Genomic DNA, 18,416 nt, shown 5'->3' with positions numbered 1-18,416 from the left:
AACACATGAGAGTCGAGTGTTTATTTCTGTCAGGGTCTACATATTTAGTTTACTCCATCTTTAAGTGAAAATGCTTACTAAGTAATTGTAAGTTTTTTAAGAATGCTTGTTCATGATATATCATGAGTTTTGAAGAGCTTGGTTGTTCTTTGCTGATAGTGTTGCAACCTTGGTGTTTTTGGGAAAGTGAATTTGAGTTTTGCCCGAGGATGAGCAAAAGTTAAGTGTGGGGGAATTTGATGAGAATACAAAATGTCATATTTTTCTCCCTTAATGTTTAGTCTTTTATATTTATTTGATGCCTAAATGTACTCATTATTCTTATATTTTGATTTAGGATGCAAATGGAGGCATTAAGTGCAAAACATAGCTAATTGGGTGATTCTAGACAGCTTTGACATCCAAGCTCCGATTGAAATGATTCAAGATGCTATGGAACACCAAGACAAATCTCTACAACTTTCATGTTTTGAGTTTTGAGAGATACGGGCTGCATTAAGGTCAAAATCGGGCTTGAAGTTGCTGCACCTACATTGTTGACGTTTTGGAATGTTCATTTGCTTGTAATTCTAATACGCAGATCTGATGCAGTTTATTTTTGGAAGCTTCCAGATCTAATGCACGAAAATTCCAACTAAAAAACTCCACTTTCCTAGTTATATTAGGACTTTACTTTATTTTTAATATTTTTCCTTAATTAGTTAGATTTGGATATTATTATTTATAATATTTTTAGGAGATTTTGTAGGTTTGGGAAAGGGGGAATTAACGTGTAAAAGGGGGAGGAGAAATCAAAATTGGACACACGCGCCTCTGATTTTCTCCTTTGAGTTTTCATCATGACCCTACTTGACTAAACTTTTATACTTGGTCAAAGGAAACTGAAGCCTCTGAATCAATAAAACTGTAAGATCTAATTTGTTTTTATTGTTCAATTTATGCTTTGAATATCGAATGTTCTTCTGTGCCTATTTTCATGATTGTCTCGTTTAATTACTAAGAGGCCTACTAGTTTATTATTCGTTACAATCTACTACTAGGTTAGATATCAAATCTGTAATTGTTTGATCTCTCTAATTTGTGAAACAACCAAGATTTAATGATTTGCTGCATCTAGGGGTGTCCACGGGTCGGGCTGGGTCAGGCTTGTGCCCAACCCGAACTCGACCCGACCTTCTCGGGTGGGGAAAATTTTGACCCACAATCGACCCATAGGAAGTTTCAGATCAAGCGAGTTGGGTCATATCGGGTTTCGGGTAATAATCGGTCGGTTTTAGGTTTTGTGATTTCACCGGATTTTGGCCGAAATTGGGCCAGATCTTGTCAAATCTAGCCGGATCTAACGAGATTTGGCCAAAATTTCGTCGTATCTATGGAAATCTGGCCAAGATTTAGCCAAAATCTAACGAGATTTGGCCGAGTTAAAGTCGAGCTTACCAAAGTTTGGCCGAGTTTGAGTAGATCTAGGCTAGATTCATCGGATTTAAACATATCCGAGTGAGGATTTGAGCGGATTTGAGTAACGGAAGGCCAAACATGGCTGGATCAAAGCTGAGAAGCCCACACGTTGCCAAATTTTGGCCTTCTTTTAGAGGTTTTGTCGGGCGAGTCGGGTAGATCCGGTTTTTAAGGACGAAACCCGCCACTCGACCTGCCGGGGTTGGGTTTTAATGATTGGGACACATCACTGACCAGTCGGAGGTGTCGGTCCGGCCGTGACGGGTCGGTTCTGGTTGGGCTAATCTATTTCGTCGGGTCTTCGGGTACTCTGGACACCCCTAACTGCATCATAAATTATTAGATCTTAGGAAGAATGCTCGACTAAATTAAATATAACTGCTTATGTTTGTGTTGTTTAGCTTCATCGATCTCTCTAATTCTTAAGGCTGCTACTAGATTAAACCTTTAGCGCTTGACTTAGGTTGTTTAGTAGTTAGGGTTAATTAGATCGCTTGTTTTCTAATTAACTATGACTAAGGAGAGATAGGAAAATAGTTCAAACGGTGAATATTCAAAGTGTGAATTGATATATGCTTGCACCGATGATCAGTTGTAAAATTCTGATGGTGGATGTTGACATAGACCAAGGTTTGTTCTTTTGATTGATTTTGATACTTTAATTTGAATTGTTCCTAAGTTGTTTTTTTTCTTAAAATTGTTTTCATTATACTCAAACCCCCCCCCCCTCCTTGTTCACGTAGCATAAAACTAGGCTAGATACTCTCCATGGGAACGATCCTTACTCACATTACTACATATATTTTTAGGAGTATAGATTTTATTTTTGGTTGCCTGCGACAGCACAACAAATTCCTATCGCAAGGACTTACTTCCAGGGAAGCGAGACACTTGGGTCCCCGACTGGTCAGATACGATTCTCTTGAACCCATACAAGATGGTTCGAGAGATACCGTTTTTCAAGGTCAGGTGATACACATTCCAGTGGAAGCCCCCGTTTTAGGAGATCCTATAGAGGAAGGCCTAGCCACTGAGGACCCAGCCGCTGAGGATCCAATTACTGAGGAGTCTATTCCTGAAAAGCCTGTTCTACCTAACCCGACAACATAGATGGTCTAGAAGCGCTCCATGGCTTTGGATCGTTGGTTTCCAGTTGTACAGGCTGTAGGAGGCCAAGCTACTGCTCGACTTACTTCCCAATAGACCACACCTCCTGCTTCCCAACAGCGAAGGAAGCGGCAAAAAGGTGCCAACGGCACTACAACCGAGAGTAGCACTCCCTCTGCCGCCCAGCTCCCTACCCTAGCCTCTGGTTGGGCAACCACTCAATTGACCGGGAAAACCCCCCAAGAGACACGGCCTGTGAGCCAACCGGTCATAATTGGTTCTTAAGTGGCCACTGCCTCCTCAGGCTCTACTATCGGGTGGGAGTGCTCCTTTCAACTAGGGGACAAGGTTTTGCCCTTTGATTCATACGTTCCGACGTGGAGAAGTGGCTTAGGGGGATAGGCGTCCAACAACCTCGGGCAGGCCTTATTATTGCCCACCGACCTGAAGCACTACTCTGGTTCCAAGGATGATGACCTTATCCTTAAACTGAAGTGGCATAATATAGTGGTAATCTTTTCTTTGTTCAAACCTTTATTGTTTTGTTGGTTCGGTTCATTTTATTATCTTTGCATATTTCTTTTATTTATAAGTATTAGCAATCAGGCTAAACTGATCCTGTCCTGTTTTGTCGTTGTCTCAGGCCGCCTAATTGACTCATATGGTGAAGTGTTGGCTAAAGGGTGTGATGGAGGAGGCTGACAAAGAGAAGGCCCTTAAGCAGGTTGCCGAGACAAGCCTGTAAAAGAAGACGCTGGGGCTAAATGTAATGGAGCGTCGGGCAACTACTGTTGAGAAGGCATTGGAGCTGTTCAAGCAAAAAGCCAGTGAACTTCATGGGAAGCTCGGAGAGACTGAGCTCAAGCTTGCAGAGATGGCCAGCCTCCTCTTTGCTTGGGACAAGGAGCTTGCCGACTTAAAAGGCATGGAAAAGGCTCGAAAGTAGACCTATTACAACAAAGGTTTTAGAGATGCCGAGAACTCAGCTGGTCCAGTGATCTTTTAGGCTTAGAAGTTCAGGTTCATGGAGGGCTGGATGGTCGCAATTAATGTTGTTGGTCTCCCCAAGGATTCCCCTTTTAGGAGCGTTGACCAAGTCCCGCTACCTGAGGATCCCGAGGTCGTGAAACAGGCTCCAGAGCAGGGTGAGGATAGCAGCAACGAAGATGAGGGTCTAGAGAGCCTAGAGACTAGAGAGCTGTCGTAGCAAATTGACTCCCATGTAGTGGTGCTTAACGATGACAACTCGAGAACTACTACTACATCAACCCTGGACGTTGCTCAACCTATCCTTAGCTCTGATCCTACGCCCACCAATCCTCTGACTGGCTACGAAGCACCCACAACAACCCCCGCAGTTCCCGAGAACCTGAGCACTTAGATTGTGTTGCTATTAGTATTTGTATTATTTTTATTTCCCCTTTTTTCTTTTTGTCATATTTTGGTTAATACCCCATGTACTTGATTGACTAAATTAATACCCATGTATTGAATCTCTGTAAGTTTTCCTGAGACTAATGGCTTTAAGTTTTCTTTACTTCATCTTTCATCTTTCTTTATCATATCCTGGTTGTATGAAATGCGTTAACACCTACGATTTACTTTCCTTAAGTGTTTAATCGTTCGGATAAATCACCGGTATTTTGATGTTAATGCTAGAATTTGCTTAAGTGTTAATGTTAGGCAATGCAATAAAAAATTTGATGTCAATGGCTTGTTTCTCTTAAGTGTCGTAGTTCAGTAATATAGAAAATACATTTTACATTCCCTAACCAAAGCAGCGGACTTGCCAAATATTTTTCTTATTGAAGACTTAAGCTAAAAACCAATCCTTTGTCTCAGGGATAGGTTCATTTCAGTTGTTTGGTGATCAAAGACCAAGTTTATGCCATGATCAATTTCGTGAACTTAGAAAACTTATCAAAGTTTCCACCGCTATAAAACTTGTTAAGGTTTCCACCTGGTCGGTGATCGGAGTCAAACCAAGACCCGGTTTCTGTCCTTAGATAAATTTTAATAAGGTTTACACATGGTTGGTGACCGGAGCTGAGCTGAGGTCATGCTTCTGTCCTTAAACAAAGTTTGATAAGGTTTACACATGATTGGTGACTGGAATTAGGACGAGGCCATGCTTCTGTCCTTAGAAAATTTTTAATAAGGTTTACACATGGTCGGTGACCGGAGCTAGGCTGAGGCCATTCTTCTGTTCTTAAACAAAGTTCGATAAGGTTTACACATGGTTGGTGACCAAAATTAGGCTGAGGTCATGCTTCTATCCTTAGAGAAATTTTAATAAGTGGTAAGCAACAATATGTAAAACAACATCGGTCCTGAGCTCTTCATTTGAGGTTTATTTACAAACTAGGACGTATCTTACAACTCCCTCACTTTTACTTAAGGGTAATACTTTTTGAGATTACTAACGATACATGGTCGGTGTAGAGACTGTTTTTCCATGTCTTCCAAGTAATAAGCCCCCATCCCTATTGTGGCTGTCACCCGATAAGGTCCTTCCTAATTTGGGGCGAGCTTCCTTGCATTCTAGTCCTTCATGCTCCCCATGGCCTTTCACAGAACTAAGTCACTTGGAACAAAACTTCACTCCTTTGTTATATCCCTTAACCAGCTTCTGTTGATAATCAGCAAGCCGAATGGCCACCATGTCTCATTTTTCTTCCAATGAATCCAGCATCCCAACCAATCGAGCGTCATTATCACCTTGATCGTAGTTATCAACTCTCATGCTCAACAAGCTAATCTCAATCGGTATCATAGCCTTTGCTCCGTACATCATAGAAAATGGAGTTTCACCCGTCGACCTTCTTGGTGTAGTTCAATATGCCTACAGAACGTTCGATAACTCCTCAGCCCAGTTTCCCTTTGCTCCTTCCAGCCTCTTTTTCAGACCATTTACTATTAACTTATTCGTTGCTCCCGCTTGTCCATTGCTCTGAGGGTAAGCTGGTGAAGAATATCGGTTAACAATCCCTAAATTGTTGCAATACTCCCGAAAGGCTTTACTATCAAATTGTAGTCCATTATCCAAAATAAGTACTTGAGGCACCCTAAACCTTGTGACAATGTTCTTCCAAACAACTTTCTTCACGTCTACATCTTGGATATTTGCTAAAGCTTCTGCCTTCACCCACTTCATGAAATAATCGATAGTGACCAATACAAACCTCCTATTCCTGGTAGCTCAAGGGAATGGCCATATTATATCTAAACCCCATTGTGTAAAAGGCTAAGGACTAGTGACTGGGTTCAGATTTCCTCCCGGCTAGTGAATGATCGAGCCATGTTTCTGACACGGTCACAACTTTTGACATAATCCACCGTATCTTTTTGCATGCTCGGCCACCAAAAACCCTAAGTCATAGCTCGGTGAGCTAAAGACCTCCCTCCTGAATGCCCTCCACATATTCCTTTATACAACTCAGCTAAAAGCTTAGTAACTTTGTTTGGATGAAGACAAAGTAAATAAGGTCCTCCGAACGAGCGCCAATACAACTTATTACCTTTAAACAGCTAGAAACAGGATGACGTTCTCCTTATCTTCTCTGACTCTTTTGAATCGTTTGGTAAGGATCCACTGGATAGGAAGGATATGAAGGGATCCATCTAGCTTGGACCCAACACAAAAGTCAACACAACCAATATGGGTTGTTATATGCTCAGTTGTTCTAGCAATTCCATAGAGATCATTCGGGGCACACGTTCATCTGATGATGAGGCTAAGGTTGCCAAAGAATCGGCATAACTGTTTTGACTCCTTGGCATTCTGACCACACTCACTTTCTGAAAAACTGTTCGTAAAGCTTTAAATGATTTTAAGTACTGATGCATATGAGAGTCCTTTGCCTCAAAGCTCCCCTCTACTTGACTCACCACCAAATTTGAGTTCGAGAATATTTCCACCTCTTTTACCTCCAATTATTGGGCCACCCTGAGGCTAGAAATGAGGGCTTCATACTCGGCCTCATTATTGGAGGCATGGAAAGCCAGCCTCAGTGACTTTTCCAATCGGACTCCTTCGGGGGATATCATTACATTCCCGACTCTCGAACCTTTTGTATTAGATGCCCCATCCACATATATGCACCACCTCCTGGCCATGACCTGGCATACCCCAATAGGGATCTTTGGCTCAAGGGTGAACTCAGCGATGAAATTTGCCAACACCTAACCCTTTATAGCGCACTAAGGTTTATACTGTATGTCAAACATTCCCAGCCTGGTTCCCCACTTAGCTATCCTTCTAGTAAAATCCGACCTCCTCAAAAGAGACTAGAGGGGGTGCTCGATAAGAACCTACACCGTATGTGCTTGGAAATAACGTGGCAGCTTCCTCGTAGCATGCACAAGAGCTAACGCCACTTCAAATCCCCTCTTGATGCTTTAACAAAATCGAGATAAGATAAAAGGACGTGGTCGGAAATTGCTAGGTACATATACAGATCTTCCTCGAGGTCTGGTCGAGATAAGATAAGAGGACTCGTCAAATAAGACTTCAAGTCTTTAAATGCTGCATCACATTCCTTCGTCCACTGAAAGCCCTTTCACTTCTTTAATAGCTAAAAGAAAGGTCTACACCTATCGCCGATCTTGAAACGAATCTATTCAAAGCAGCAACCATCCCCATGAGCTTCTGCACTTCCTTCGGATTAGTGGGGGGTTTAAGCTTTTGAATGGCCTTAATCTGGTCATGATTGACTTCTATTCCCCACGTAGTTATCATATAACTCAGAAACTTTCTTGACCCTATGCCGAAAGTGCATTTGTCTACATTAAGGCGTAATTTATGTTGTCTTAATATTTTGATTACCTCCACCAAATTAAGGACATGCTCTACCTCTATTTTGCTCTTCACAACCATGTTGCCAATATAGACTTCCACTGTTTCACTGATCTGGCCTTGGAACATCCTGGTCATCATTCGTTAGTACATTGCCCCTGCATTCTTTAATCCGAAAGGCATCATCGTATAATGATAGCTACCCTCGAGAGATATAAGGAAGGTTTTTTCTTGATCCTCGGGTGCCAAACTATAGCATCCATTAACTGATCTATTTTCGATACAGGGAACGAGCCCCTTTTGGCACGCTCAGTTAAGATTAGTAAAATCAATGCAAACCCTCCACTTACCATTCTTCTTTTTAACCATAATTGTATTGGACAACCACTCGGGAAAGAAAACCTTTTTGATAGCCCCCACTTGCTTCAACTTTTTCACTTCCTCTTTTACTGCTTCCATATGAGGTTTTGCTGATCTCCTAGGTTTTTGCTTCTTCGGTGTGATTGAAGGATTAACATTCAATCGATGCATAATAAAGGTTGGCTCCACCCCAGGCACTTCATACGGGCTCTAGGCAAAGATGTCTAAGTTCTGCACGAACGCTCAGAGGATTTCTACCCGATCTTCCAATTTCATATTTTTTCCTACCCTAAAGTACCTATCAGTGTAGAAATCCTCCGCACTATCTACCCTCGAGTTACCCCTGGCATCCTGTAATTGCTATAATTGTTCGGTTCCAACCTGATCCTTTTGCTTGATCTTGTGATTTATGGCAGCTACAAGGCATTGTCTTGCTACCTTTTGGTCAGCACACACCACTACCACCCTATTCTCAAACGGGAATTTGATCTTCTGATGCAATGTAGAAGGTATTGCCCTCATAATAGTATACGGTGATAAGGCATTAACCACAATAAAGTTCACTTCAACCTCTTTTCCTTCAATCACTACGAGGAGTTTTATTTGTCCCTCGGGTATTACCACTTTCCTGTCAAATCCAACCAAAGGTGTGTCATATTTACTCAAATCCTTCGATCTCAACCCCAACCCCTTGTAAAGATCAGGGTACATGATCTCCGCCCACTACCTTGGTCCACTAACACTCTCTTAACCAGGAATCCCCCAACCTTCGAGGTCACCACCAAAGTGTCGTCATATGGCTGAGATGTTCCCTTTAAGTCTTCTTCATTGAACATGATCGGGACCAAGGTTTTCCTGGGCCTTTTCTCTGGTCGGCTTATAGTGTCTACCTCTAGTGGGGTCACAACATTCAGCATGCCCTTCCAATGACTCATGCTAACTCCCCTAGAGACTGTGTGAACAACCTCAATGATTCCAAGGGGTGGTGGAAGCATGTTGTTGGCCTGACTCCCTAAGCTTTGGCCCATATTCACCCTTTCTTGACCGACCAAAAATTCCTTAAGATGCCCCGCCTTCACCAGTTGTTCCAAGTGATCTTTTAGCACTTGGCATTGCTTGGTGGTGTGACCTTTTTCTCTATGATATGTGCAATATAAACTCTGATTTCTCCTCATGGGATCCTCGCCCATCTTGCATGTGCTGCTGCTCCCTTCTACGCTCCCTTTCTAGCCTCCTGTGACCCCCTGATGAGGCATTTAAGTGATTTCCTCTGCTAGAACCTTCTTCGATAGGCAGTCCTTCCATAGTCAAACAGTGTCAAGCTAGTTCAAAGCCCTATAAATGAGTAGAATTCCCAGAGATGGTGCCAATTGTGGGCACCAAAAACCCTTCCTGAAATCGTGTTTGGGCCCCCAATTAATTTATACGTGAGAAATATCTCAATCCTACAAGTTAGGCCTTTTAACTTAGCCTAGATCGCCCCAACCGACTCTTACTCCTAATACCCTCTCCTTGATTCTCCCTATTCCCCTGTGTTTCCCAATGTTTCACTCTTAGTCTCTCCCTTCCCCCTTTTTCCCTCACCCTTAGCTTTGTGTGCTTCAGTCCCTTATATAGCCTTCTCTTAGTGGGGTTGAAATGATTACCATTCGCTGGTTTCCATGCAATCTCACTTTCGCCTCTAATCCTAAGAACAGTATATCCTCTGAAGATTCTCTCGAAACTTGTTCCAGACACTGAATAGTGTTTGGCAGCAGATTTCCCAAAGGCATTAACTATGATCAGCTACCGACCTAAATCAGCCCTTTCCACTTGCTAAATTCTCTTGGTCATCGATTTGCACTGGTTCTGACGTGGTACATTTCCTGATCACTGTGATTAATCCTTAGCACATCCACCAGTGAATTGGTCTTGGCCCAACGACAATGCGTCTTGGCTACCTGAACCGCCCTGGGTCACCTAGGCCATTTTGGCTCACTTGGGCCTAGACCCCTACATATGGGCCATTCTAGGTCACTTGGGCCCGAGCCCCTGCATGTATCTATCTCTTTAAAATTTTGGTGGTACTCTCAAAGTTAGAGGTAACTAGATATGTTAAGTTATCTTGAAGCCGAGCTTGATACCTAAATAATTTAAAATGTCAGATGATGGTTAGACAGGTTCACCATAATGCATAGATATGCTGAAGATGATGATCCCAGAAACATAAGCCAATATATGTTATCCTAAAGAAATTAAAAAGATTGAAGCACCTTAGTTTTGACTTAAGATTCAAACAAACAAACAAATAATGCACCTTTAATTTCAAAACACCTTAACATTAGCAGCTTAGCATCAACATGCTTCAATCAGTAAATCAATTTGGGATTTCTCAAAGCATTCATACAACTTTTTTGGAATCCCCTTTTTCATTGCTCCCTGCAAATTATGCCCAAACGTTAATTTTACAAAGCCCCTTGGATAAGGGACGGACCCAGGATTTTAAGTTAGCGGGGGCCAGAATATAAAGAAAAGAAAAAAAACTCCAAATAGGCATCTATATAGTATTAACAAAATTATAAATACACAAAATCATTATTTCTAAATACATTAAGATGCAATCATCTACCAAAAATAGACAATTTTTTTTTTTTTTTTTTTTTTAAGTTAGAGCATTCATAGTGGTGGTGCTAAAAATTTTAGCTTTTAGCACCTCAAAAAGCTACTTTATCTATTTTACCAATTCACTTTACAATACATCCAATATCAAGTGTTCTATTTTTTTATCACTTCATTTAAAATAATATAAAGAACTCATTAAAATAATAAACGAAGAGAGAGAATTTGAGTTTTTTAATTAAAGGAAGAAATATAATCTTAATAAAATATTGTATTTTATTTTTCATAACTTGCTACTGTCAACTAGTATTTATACCAGTTTATTGTAGTTACAAAAAATTTAGCTTTATTTTATCCCATAACACATGATTTTTTGGTTTGTTGGTGGTAAAATAGTTTTTTTTTTTTTTTTTTTTTTTTTTTTTGTTGCTAAAATACAATCACCATTGTAAATATTTTATTATTTTTGTTAAGTTTTGGGTTGGATAGTTGCTATTTGAGTTAGATTAGCTACGCTGATTAGGGAATTGGGGGGGGGGGGGGCTAAAGTTTTGAAGGGAGGCCGAACTACAAAAATAAAATATATGATAACTATATATATAAAAAAATAAAAAATAAAAATTGGACCCAGGGGGGGCCTGGGCCCCTACCTTGGTCCATCCCTACCTTGGATGACTATGCTAGCTAGTCCCTTTGGATACCAACCAATGCTCAAAAAATAATTTTTTTCAAATCTATACAAAGATGATCATAATCTAGATCTTTGCGCTGAGAGATGTGTTCAACTTGACCCACAACGGACGAGTCCTCCTCTGAAATACCCAGATGATTCCAGCAGACCCATAAAATTGAGAGCTTTTGAGCTCAACTTCTTCAATGGTCTCTTTCTTCCTTAGTTTTGAGTGGGTGAAAAAGTGAGAGTGTTTTTGAGGAGAGAGACTGTTTGATCTGTTTTGTGTTCTGATTTTGGCATATAAGATGTTAGTCTAACAGCAAGTGGGGAGGTGGGTTACAGAGCATTAATGGAAAGAATTACTGGTGTGTAAAGTGTCAAAAATCAAACCACAGGTAGGTAAGTTGAATTTCGGGCAAACCACAGGTGGGTAAGTTGTAATTTGCCATAATAAATAAAAAAGTAAGTATAATTTTATAATTTTACATTTGAGCCACTCCAAAAATCCTAACCCTCCTCTATAGTAAATTTACATTGATTTTATTGTAAAAACATTTGTATTAGTTGTAAAATAGTATAAGATTCCAAATTTTCCTAATCAATCCCAAAATGCACCTATATCAATCTATATATTATTGTGTAAAAATAAATTTATGCTATAATAACTGTGTAAATTTACAATTAATATAGTTATGCAAATGAATATTTTAGTAACTCTTTAGATCGAGGGTAGTGATTTTTGGCTGAGAAAGAGAGAGATGTGATTTGAGATTAAAAAAGAAAAAGAAAAAGAAAAATGATATTCTAATGAAATTTAGTGTAATAATTAATAATCTGATGTCGGTTGTTTTGAAAAATGAGTATTAAAAAAAAAAGGTTTTTATGCTAAAATAGACATGAATTTTTGAACAAGCTGATGCAAAATTGCAAATGGTCTAATATAGTAAAAAACAAAGGTGTTTTGTGTCTTTGTCTTTGTTAATATATAGATGATTACATTGTAATGTATTACAAAACAATAATTTTATGTCTTTATTTTTATTTTATGAGATCGTTCTTTTTTTTTTTTTCTTTTTTTCTTTTTTTTTCTTTTTATGAGATCATTCTTTTCTTTTCTTCCACAATTACATGTAAATATGTAATAATAGCCACGATAAAAGTGAAATTGCAATGTGAACATCGACTAGCTGCATCATTTTATAATATGCACAATAAGAGACAAAGGGGCTTCCTATTGAGTTATTGTGATATATAAAAGTGAGGAGAACTTCCCCCCTTTTTTTTTCTTACTAACCTAAAAGGGAGTTTGAGGTGGTTTTTTTCGTTATGTTAGTATTTAAGTCAAGTAAGGGGCACGACTAGGAGTAGCAATTCGTGTTCATGTGTTGGATTCGTCTCATGTCAATTAATGAGTATTCGACTATATGGATCAATACTAAACCGATATTTTATTAAACAGATCAAGATTCTTCAATTCTAACACTATCTTGTTTATTAAACAAATCAGTTGTGTTAGCCTGTTTATCAAATATTATTAAAGCGAAAAAATAATAAATTTTTGTATTAATTCAATTGATTTGAATTATGAAAAAAAACTTAAAAAAAAATATATATATATATATATCAAATTTAAAACTAACAGAGTAATTGTATCACAAATAATCATTCAAAACTAAATCATATTTCAATATTGCAAATAATTAATCACAATACATCAAAAAAAAAAAAAAAACCACAATAGCTAATGTTCGATCCCAACAATCAATTTATGGAAAATAGATAAAGGTAAAAGTAAAGGACGATGACAATTAAGCGTTGGTGGCAAAGAGTTCAAAGATGAAAGTAAAGGATGATGACAACTGGGTTTCAAGTGATAGAGAGAAGTGAAAGACAAGGGCAACGATTACTTGGCCCCACAATAACAAAGGGTGACAGTGGCTAAGAAAATAAGATAAGGTGAGATGAGATTGAGGTTTGAGAGTCAGAGGCAGCCATGGAGCTTAGGAAAATGCAACTAGGAAAGAAATGAATGCATATATCTATTATTTTGAAGGGTATATTGGTAAAATGACATTTAGTTTAACGGGTCAAATAAATTCCGTGAGTTAGACACAAACACAACATATTTATTTAATGAATTAGTTGTGTCAACTCAAATATGACACAAACTTGTAAAGTTTCAACTCGTAACCTATTAACTTCGTATTGTGTCGTGTTCACGGCTCATGTCGGATTTTGCCACCCCTAGGCATGACTTAAACTGATGTCTTATTAGTTTTGCATGCATTCATGGCCTTCTCTTTTAAGGCAAGAACGTATGGCTAAAATGTTGAAATGTTACGAGTGTGGTCATTTTCTATCAGTGAAGAGCGGGCTTTTAGGTGGTGGACATGGTGTGTTTTGTTCTTGTAACAAACACCCATTGTTGAGTGTTTATTTGTGATTGAGAAAATCACAATTGGAGCTTTGGACGTGTAAGGAACCTTGAGATATTGTAGAACAACCTTATGGATTTGCAACACTTAGCATAATTCGGTATACCTGTAAACTTGACTTACGTTTGATTTTTTTTAACATTGGTATCAGAGTTTCTTGATAGGTTGTTCTCAATATTATCCATGATTTGTTCTGGATGTGTTTTGTGCTTTGATAATATGCCATGAATTAAAATGAATCTTATGCACCTCACATAGCCTTCAATGGAACATTTTAATTCTGAACATTTCTAGGTTCCAAATTATATATGTTGTTTCTATAACATGTTTTGGAAAAAGTTTTGAAACCCGGACGTTTATTGAACCGTAAAAGGGAGAGGTTCAAGATTTTTGAGGTCCAACCGAGGTTGAACCAGGGTCAAACCGTGATAATGTCATAATTAATTAAAGCCTAAATATAGATATTAAATTTATAAAACTAGCAAAATTGACTAATATATCTATATATGTGAGGGAAATTTAATGATTTTCAAGCATATATTTAATAATTAAATAAGAAAGTTAATAAAATGAAATAATAACCATGAAAACATTAAAATTTATGATTAATTTTTGAAGTAAAGTTGAATATCTTTGAAGGATTTTAATTATAACTTTTTTTTTTTTATTCCTTGTGAGAGATGGATAATTTAATTAAGTAGAATAGAATTGTGTTAAGTTGTTTTCATAAATTAAAAAAAAAATTGCGTTAAGTTTACTTCAAGTATTTTTTTTTTGTTATTGTTGAGCATCAACTTACAAGCTTAGCTGAGTGGTTAGACTCCAGTTGCATCTCTGACTGTGCTCAATTCTCTATGCTTAAAAAACCGAATTTCAATTCGGTTCTTGATTAACCCGATCAGACCGCCCGGTCCGATCCGGGTCTAAAAACCATGGTTTTGGCCCTGCCTCTCCCCATTTCCATCTCTAGCCCAAGACTCTAATAAGTATCATGTTTTTCGATGTGGAGCGTTTAAAATTCCCTTCTAGGAACTTAATCTCCCCCCTTCTATCCTTTTTAATATTTATCAAAGTAATGCTATATACACAAAATATTTTATAAATTGTTGATATGACAAACTTTAATCGGTTCTTATTTGGGTTCACCATTAACATCAAATTTTTACTTGCCAATAACCATTCATCACATCCGCAATTTGTAAAATAGTTTGTAGTTTTTGTTAGGAACATATGTTACCATTTTATGTAATTGGCTAATCCTTTGACAAAATGCACTTTACTTGTAATTGGGTAGATCTAGGATGTGTTTAATACTTCAAAGAACAAGGTTTCAAGTTCAAGTGTTAAAACCATGCAAGTCTGTCCAAGAATCAAGTGAGAAAGTGCTGGATTTTAAAGCTCGACAGCTAGCATCTATCGAGGTTTAAAAGCTGCTAAAGCCCGTGGCTCGACAGTTAGCCTATCTATCGAGGTTTATGAAAAACAGATTTTTCAATTCTGTTTTGCATCCAATCCATGGGTATGTGTTTGGGCCATCTAGGGTTGCGCAAGTGTGAAACAAAGTTTTGTTTATGCAAATTGTGACCGGAGACAGAATTTACCCTAATTCATCTTTCTCTTGAAAAAGTTGTTGTGTTTGTATACCGTAGGTTTTTGTGATCAAGGAGCTTCTTGATCTTTATCGTGTGATGAATTGAAAAACTTTGCAGCCAACATCTTTCTCAAGTTGGTGATTAAGTTGCTTACTAGGATCCGCACATCTATTGGTTAGTCATGTACTGAGAGCCGTGCATTGAAAAGGAGAAATTGTCGCTACAGAACAAGTCTAATTGGGTATTGGGGTAAGGGTTCAACTGTAGGTTGGTATAAGATATTGGGATTCCTTTACTTGTAACCGCTTGTTGTGATAATAGTGAATTCTCGAGAATAGTGACCTTAAAATCACCCAGTGGGCTGTTTGCCGTGTTGGTTTTCCCCATTCGAAAATAAATCACCGTGTCAATTGAATTTCCGCTGCATTTAGTTTAATTGGTGATTTGTTTGTGCTACCACGCATATTGTATATTAATCTGATTAATTAATTAACTTAGCTAATTAATTGGTTAATCTGTCACAAGGGGTCAATACATTCTTGGCCTATCAGTTTTAGCATTTTCCATATTGATTTTAGGAACTTTAAAAGTTCAACCACAAGTCAAAGCCATGTGTGGAAAGCTAAACAGCAAGTCAAAACCTTCAGTAATAAATTTATTTTGTTTAATAAATATTTTGGTAAACTACGTATTTGATCTCTATCCTTTACACCATATTTCAATTTAGTCCTTAACTTTTCAATTGTTTTAATTTGATCCCTAACTTTTCAATACCGTATCAATTTAGTCTCTACTGTTATTTCTTGAACGGAAATTACTGAAGTGACAAATGGTTAAAATAAAGAATTAGTTTATTATCACATCAGCGAAAACAAATTTTTTTATTTTGGCCACTTGCCATGCCAACAATTTTCACCCAACATAACGTCAAAAATTAAATTGACACGACGCTGAAAAGATATGGACCAAATTGACACAATTGAAAGATTATGGACTAAATTGAAATATGATGTAAAGAATAGGAACCAAATACATAGTTTACTCTAAATATTTTTTTTTAAGAAAAAAGAAAAAAGAAAAAGAAAAAGAAAAGAGTAATGATGGCACTCACTCCTTGCACCTTTGTGTCAAAACCTATGGTACCCCTAAGTTTTTAGTGCAAATCTCAACCATTAACATTAACATGGCGTTGTTTTTATTTTGATCGTTAATTTAAGTATAATATGAACCTGTTTACGGGTAGAATAGGTTAGTTTATTAAATGCAAACAAAAAAAAAAAAAAAGTTACTCTTCCTAAAATCGTTTTGATTTTTTTTTTTTTTTTTTTTTTTTTTTTTTTTTTTTTTTTTTAAGGTAGGAATCAAAAGAAACCCTAATTTCTCTACCACTGTTTTGTCCCCCCCCCCCCCCCCCCCCTCTCTCCCTTTTTGTTGGTTTTTGAGAGATTTATGGAATCTCATTGCACTCCTCTTTATTTTAAATATATGGGGATGAAAGACTGTGTTAAGTAGTTTGTTATTGTAGCACCAATAGTTGGAGCTTTGGGATTTTGTTGTTTGTTGATCGATGCTACCTTTCCCTTGTGAGGCCTTGGTGGTTATTGTATCTGGATTCTGGACTTTGTCCTTTGTTCGCTGGTTTTTCCAGATTGGTTATTAAATGATTTTTGATTATCAAGGAAAAAAAAGTGTGAGTGAGATTGGAAAATCAAAGGCGATGGAATGCGTTAATATTGTATTGACAACATATTGCTTTTGAGTAAGAATACTGACTGCAAATCAAAATTTCCTTCAATAAACTTTTATTTATATATATGGGTTGAGTTCAAGTTACACCTAGTGTAGCTTTAAGTAATGTTACACCACTTAATATTTTTTAATTGGATGCAAATTTGACAAATCCATTGTTAGATTAAATTATCTTCATCTATTCTTCATGCTTACAAAATTTCAAGGTGATCAAAGATTAATAGCCATGTCATAAATCAATTATTTAAATTCAAGTTTTTGTAGTTTAAAATAATGCATAAAAAATGAATTTATGGATTAAATGGTAAATAACATTCAATCGACATGAATGTTTAGAACATATAGAACATGTAATTCAACGGTGGGATTTTCAAAATATGAATTCTATAACAAGTTATTGGGTAATGTAACATTGCTTAGAGTTACATCAAGTGTAACTTGAACTCAACCCTATATATGTGTGTGTGTATTGGGTTCAAATTACATAATAGTTTAACTTTAAGTAATATTACACCACTCAATTTTTAAAAAAAATTTGACAAATCTACCGTTGGATTACATTATTTTTGCTTATTCTCTATATTTGCAATAATTTAAGGTGATCAAAGATCAATAGTCATCTCATCAATTAATTGTTTAAATTCATGTGTTTGTAGTTTAAAATAATACATAAAAGATGAGTTTATGAATCGAAAAGTATAAGTGTTTGTGGGGTGTAGGGGGCAAGAGTCGGGGTTCAAGTTTCTAAGAAGGAGCTTCATACACATATACACTTAGATTAGGCTAGAGTAGAATTTCTATCCTGTATAAAAAAAAAAAAAAAAAAAAAAAAAAAAAAAAATCGAAAAGTGAATAACCCAATTGGCATGCATGTTAAGAATATAAAGAACATATAATCCAACGATGAGATTTCAAAATATGAATTCAAAAATATTGCTTAGAGTTACATTAGGTGGTGTAAAATTATTTAGAGTTACACTAGATGCAACTTCAACCTAACTATTATTTTCAATCCTCTCCCTCAAATTATTTTCTGATCTGGTCAGTGTGAGTCTCGAGAGGGGTATGTGGTAAATGCTTCAGAGGTATGATTTATCAATTTAATTATTTGGTATCTTTTGTATCAAGGAAATTTGCATTGCTTAAACATGTTGATGGAAACTACTAAATTATTGAGTCAAAACAGTAAAACTTTAATAGAATTGACTTAAGACCCATTGATTTGCCAAGTTTTACGATAAAATTGAAGACAATTTTTTTGATAATCAATTGAAGACAATTGATACATTTGAGATAGCTGGAAACATCAGGTGGTTTGTATATAATTTTGATTTGAACTTCAACTTGTATAACATTTTTCAAGTTTTATGTTGGGGTAAAATTTATAATATATAAATTAATCTAATATGCAATCCTTAATTTTTCTAATAGCTGTTTTAAGGTTTTCTTAAAATATTGTCTTTAAGTGCATATTAGTTATGAACTTAAACATTTACCAAAGATATCATGAAAGAGAATATGTTTGTGAGTTTAGATATTGGGCAATGAAAGGGAATATGATAGTCAAGGATTTAATAGAAATGAGTTTTACATACTCCATACAGTAGTTGTGGATATGGAATAAAAAATGATGTACCAAGATCGAATCC

Source organism: Quercus lobata, chromosome 2 (genome assembly GCF_001633185.2).
Source record: "Quercus lobata isolate SW786 chromosome 2, ValleyOak3.0 Primary Assembly, whole genome shotgun sequence".
In the NCBI taxonomy this organism is placed as follows: domain Eukaryota; kingdom Viridiplantae; phylum Streptophyta; class Magnoliopsida; order Fagales; family Fagaceae; genus Quercus; species Quercus lobata.
Note: the sequence above shows the minus strand (reverse complement) of the source record.